Raw genomic sequence first — 5,134 nt, 5'->3', positions numbered from 1 at the left:
TAATTAAGGTTTACATTAGAAATAGAGCTCTTCTTTTTTTTTTTTTTTTTAAAAAAAATACTAGATCTATATCCTGTAACTGGGTGATTAAAATATCCAAAGAAAAGAAGAAGTAAAAAAAAAAACCAAAACCAAACACAAAATAAACAACACCCAGCTAGTCTCTTATGACGGCTCCCCTATTCTTCCAACAGAACAAGAGCGATGGTGACTCCACCACCTCCCTGGGCAGCCTATTCCACTGTTTGGCTATTCTTCCTGTGAATTTTTTTTTCCTAATGTCCAGTCTGAACCTCCTCTGTTGCAGTTTAAAGCCATTCCCTCTTGTTCTGTCACTGTGAGACCAGCACCAACCTCTCTACAATGTCCTTTCAGGTAGCTGTAGAGAGTGGTGAGGTCTCCCCTCAGCCTTCTCTTCCTCAAACCGAACAGTCCCAGCTCCTTCAATCGCTCCTCATAGGATTTGTTCTCCAGGCCCTTCACCAGCTTCGTTGCCCTCCTCTGCACTCGCTCCAGCACCTCGATATCTCTCTCGTATTGAGGTGCCCAAATCTGGACACAATACTCCAGGTGTGGCCTCACCAGTGCAGAGCACAGGGGGACTGTCACCTCCCTACTTCTGCTGGTCACACTATTTCTGACACAAGCCAGGATGCTGTTGGCTTTCTTGGCCACCTGGGCACACTGCCGGCTCCTGTTCAGCTGCTTGTCAATGAGAACCCCCAGATCCTTCTCTCCCAGACAGCTCCAGCCACACCTCCCCAGGCCTGTAGCCATGCATGGGGTTGTTGTGGCCCAAGTGCAGGACCTGGCTCTTGGCCTTGCTGAAGCTCATCCTGATAACATTGGCCACCGATCCAATCTATCCAAGTCTCTCTGTAGAGACTCCCTATCTTCATGCAGATCAACACTCCCACTTAACCTGGTGTCATCTGTGAACTTACTGATGGACAGCGGCTTGGTGAGCACATCTGTCAACTCCCTCAGCACCCTTGGGTGTAATCCACCTGGTCCCACAGACCTGTGTGCATCCAAGTGGTGTAGCAGGTCTCTGACCACTTCCTCTTTAATTCTGATGACCATTAGGTCATGCTTGGGACAAGGTTGAGCTAAGAAAATCAGTGTCAGAGCAGAACATCCTGAAGTTGGGAAGCAGAAATTGGGAAGTAACAGTAAAAATAACAAGAATTAGAGATAAGTTTAATTCAGAAGTTGAGCAACAGGAAATGGAGTCAGAAGTGTAACCAGGAAACAGGGCAAACTTAAAGAATTTAACCCTGCCATTAAGTTCTCAGGATACCTTTTTTTCAAAGTTATTTGGTATCAGTTCGATGATCAGAAGATTGTATTTGGTGCTACACCATTTTCAAGTCAAGGTTCCATGAGTGCTCTATGCTTTCCATGACTACTGCGCACTGTACTCTGGCAGCAGATAAAGACTCATAATCCATTGCAATTTTTTTTTCCCACTGTAGAAAATCTAGGATGTGAAAACCTGAATACCCATATATCTTTCTATTATACCCCCATCTTAGATGGGAAGATATAAGTGAAAGTTTTAAAAAAATCAATTACATCTTAGATACAATAAATTGGATCAAGGTTTTTTAGCTTCATATGATTGCATATGACTAATTTAAACATTTTGCTAAAACACTGAGGTTTTTTCTTCTAAAACCTGCTTGGTTTTGAGATCAGCTGTCAAAACGGGAAAGATATGCCAGCTGAAGTGATTGTTTCAATTTTTCAATTTTTCCTAGAGACTTGTCATTATCCTTGACTAGCTTCATTTCCTTGTTTGTTTGGTTTTTTTGGGTTTTTTGGGGGGGTGGGTTTTTTGTTTGTTTGTTTTGTGTTTTTTTTTGTTTGTTTTGTTTTGTTTGGTGTTTTTTTTTTTTGAGACTGAAAAGATATTCAAGTAGAATTAATTGGAAATAAGTATATGCTTTCATGAACGGGATCTAGAAAACCTTCTCCCAGAATTATTGGAACCAAGAAGAATTTCAAAGCAAATAGATTCTTCTTACAAATAACATCTCAAGTTATAGATATTGGAGGTTTAATGGATGCTGTTTGAAAAAATATTTTTTAATTAGAAAATTTATAGAGGCAATGGGAAGATAAAAGGAAAAGGAAATGGTCTTTAAAAACAAATTATACAGTAATTATACAGTAAGCCAGAAAGCCTTGACAGTAGACAATAATAAAGTGAGCATAGGATATGTCAAGGAAGAATAATCCATGTGAGGCATTAGAAAGATAAAGTGCTCAATCCAACCTCATTTTCATTTGCATATTACTGACACTTTTAATGATATAAATCTATGCAGTCTATATGGACCAGAGTGAGAGGCAACTGACAATTTGTTTCACTAAATTAATTTAAGATATTCATCCAAAGGCATCTGTCTATATTCACCAATATAAATGTGCCTCTCTGATTCTTCAAGCCTCCAAAGCCTGATGTTACCTTTATACTACATATCAACACCTCCAGATGAAGTAGTAGCTCTCAGGACAGCCCTGAGTTCACTGCCCTTCAGAAATGTTCCTCTAAATGAACTAGCTTGGAGAGAGATATCACTGAGTAAAGAAAATCTTCAAGACATCAGAATTTTTCAAGGAAAAATGAGAAGAACTCTGCAGCACTGTTTGTTTTCATCTGCCTCCATGGCAGAACTCATTCTGGCACTGGTCGTCACACAAATGCCAGTGTTTGTATTCTGCCAGTTTTAGGAAACTAAGAGTTCTGAGTGCATACTAAATACTAGCAACAACTTTCTTGAATGGGTAGAAACTGGATATTCACCAGAGGCTGTACAACCATTTCCACTTTGCCTTTTATCCACATTTTTCCCTTCCTTCCAGTCACATAAAAGACAATTCAGGATCATGTAGTGTTTGTATATCACACATTTGGATTAATCAGACCTCTGTCCCACTCTCAAAAATCAGAAGGCTAAGATGTGCTTATTCTTGTAGTTCTGACAGCTGATGTCAAAAGCAAACAGATTTTAAAAAAGAGAGGGAGGAAGTAGGGAAAGAAGCAGTGTTTAGCAAAATGTTTAAGTTAGTCATATGCTATTGTCTTAAGCATAATTATCTCAAGTCAATTTAATGAGGGTAAGTTACAATTGACATTGAAATGATTAATTTATACTCTTGAGTCTCCTCAGATGTAGAGCTAGTAGAAAGCTTTCTGGGTACATGAGTTCTCACATATCTTTCAGCTCAACCTGAGATTCAAAAGCTAAATCAAACATCCTGGGAGGACTTGGAATGCATAGAGCAGTGAGCTGATCATTCTGATCAGGAGGTTTTTATTCCCATCTATAATTATATTGATAATGTTCCTCATATAATCTCTGTTAATATCATTCTTCTAACAATTAGCCAAACAGTGTGGTACAGGTTATTTATATTATAGTAGCTATAATGCTACTAATTTTATTCTTTCAGAATGAAGTGGTATGGCAGGAAATGGAGGGTTATTCACAGCATTTATGGTGACTTGTCACTGCAGCATCAGAGCTCCTTACAGTTTTGAGAATACTGCTCCTCACATCATGTCATCTGATTTAGAGTAGGACAGTGTAATGGGTGAGGAGGGAAGATTAAGTTTGTCTGATCTCTGCTCTGGGGCTTGATGTATATTATTTACTAAAAAAATCTTGGAAAAAAAGACATTCAGTAAGAAGAACAAATATTAGGACTCAGGATTTCCTGTAAAGTGCCTTCAATCCTGGCTCAGGATGATACTCAATTTTGCTCACTCTGATCCTGTGAATTTACCTAAAGCTGCACTTAGAATGTCAGTTGGAGCTTGGACTGTGGTCCAATACATCTGTTCTCCTGGGGAAAAAGTGTCTGACTAGAGCAACATGGAGTGACTGCTGTTCCATCAGATGCAATGTGATCACATGCCTCCAGTCCTTGCACTGACTTTCATGGTAAAAGTGAGGCAACTCTACAAGACTTCAGCTAAGGTGGCAGACACGCTGTTATGCAGTGCTGCAGACTCTCTCCACGGTCTTTCACCTGATTTGTGAGTTGAAATTTCAGACAGTATCTCTGTCATTGTGCTAGTGTGAGCGATGACTTGTAAAAACAGGACCTGAAAGAAACAGGCCTGTGAGAAACAAAGACTGAGAAAACCAGCCTGAGAAAGAGATAAAGGACAGGGCAGGACTGGAGGCCTTCCAAGCTGAGGAATGTCTCAGACACTCTCAAGTAATGAAACTATAATCACAGAATGGATAGTGAGGAGGCTGAGGCTGATAAGACAGCCTGAATAACACAGCATGCAGCTGGAAGGGGGAGCCCTATGAAGCCAGGATGGTTCTGCGCTGGTGTATCTTACAACGTTTCAAGGGCCATCTGTCTGGTGAATGACCTTTGCTTCACTATCCATGAAACACATATTAAAGTTGACACCCCTGAATATGCTAACAAAGACTAACAAGATCATGTTAATTACATCATCCCATGAAACACCTTACCCTTTTCCATACATGGGATATTTAGGTATGTGGGTCAACCTAGGGGAGAGACCCAAGGAAAGTGTTTATAAACTGAGGGGAGGGCAAGAAAGGTGGGGAGAGTGAAGTGAAGCGAAGAAAATGAATGCATCATTGAACCCTTGGTGGGATCAACACAGAAACCCAGACCAGTGATCTTTATTTCTACCTCTCTCTCTGTCTCCTTTCTTTTCCCCTTTTCCCTTATTACCAGTAAACAATGCAAGGCTTCCTATATCACTTGCCATAACTTGTTATATACTTTGCCAGTTCTCATGTATCCGGTTAGTATATTGTGGGAAATTAATAAATGTCTGTGTCTGGACTTTGGACTTGTCTCGTTGTCTACTCCGTTGTGGATTTATGAATCTAAGTCATTTGTCTCCCTTGTCTTAGTGGGACATGACAGCTAAGAACATGTGAATTATTAGCACAATAGTGAACGGTGACCACTAACTATGTGGATAAAAAGAGTATGTACCACTGGATATAAGGTATCTGTCATTTGCTCTCTATGAGTTTTAACAACTGAATTCCCAGACAATGTGTCAAACATTTTCATTGGCAGAACCCAGGAAAATGTCAGTCCAACATATTCTCTGATGTAGCTCTCGATG

At 40.0% G+C, this 5,134-nt stretch overlaps 1 long non-coding RNA gene across 1 annotated transcript; it reads left to right on the top strand.

Annotated features, from left to right (window-relative positions):
* Positions 1-2,514: 2,514 nt before the first annotated feature.
* Positions 2,515-4,187, top strand: LOC113490003. The gene is made up of 3 exons (XR_003400126.1): positions 2,515-2,527; positions 3,058-3,063; positions 4,087-4,187. It is a non-coding gene; the product is annotated as an uncharacterized LOC113490003 (long non-coding RNA).
* The last annotated feature ends 947 nt before the right edge of the window (positions 4,188-5,134 follow it).

This window comes from Athene cunicularia (assembly GCF_003259725.1).
Source record: "Athene cunicularia isolate RWA chromosome 1 unlocalized genomic scaffold, athCun1 chr1_part2, whole genome shotgun sequence".
NCBI lineage: Eukaryota > Metazoa > Chordata > Aves > Strigiformes > Strigidae > Athene > Athene cunicularia.
The sequence above is the reverse complement of the archived record's forward strand: the minus strand, read 5'-3'. Positions and strand labels throughout refer to the sequence as shown.